Genomic DNA, 470 nt, shown 5'->3' on the forward strand with positions numbered 1-470 from the left:
GTTGTGGCCTCTCCCGTTGCGGAGCACAGGCTCCGGACGCGCAGGCTCAGCGGCCATGGCTCACGGGCCCTGTGGGATCCTCCCGGACCGGGGCACGAACCCGTGTCCCCCGCATCGGCAGGCGGACTCCCAACCACTGCGCCACCGGGGAAGCCCCAGAATATTAAAAAATTATTTTTTATGATATGGAGATACATACTTCTTTATTTAGAAAGAAATACTAGTTAATACTAGTTAATGAAAGAGATACTAGTTAATGAAACCAAGGTCTGTTCATCTGATTACAGTTTGTCAATGGGTAGCGCTCAGCACAGACTTGGAGTCTTGATGACTAACAAGTTGCTTCAGGAGACAAATTTAACATAATGCTGTAGTAGAATTATCTCTGTTGAAATCTTCTAGAAATATACACTCAAAAATAAAGGCTGGGCTTCCCTGGTGGCGCAGTGGTTGAGAGTCCGCCTGCCGAT

The sequence above is a fragment of the Physeter macrocephalus genome, chromosome 14 (genome assembly GCF_002837175.3).
Source record: "Physeter macrocephalus isolate SW-GA chromosome 14, ASM283717v5, whole genome shotgun sequence".
NCBI lineage: Eukaryota > Metazoa > Chordata > Mammalia > Artiodactyla > Physeteridae > Physeter > Physeter macrocephalus.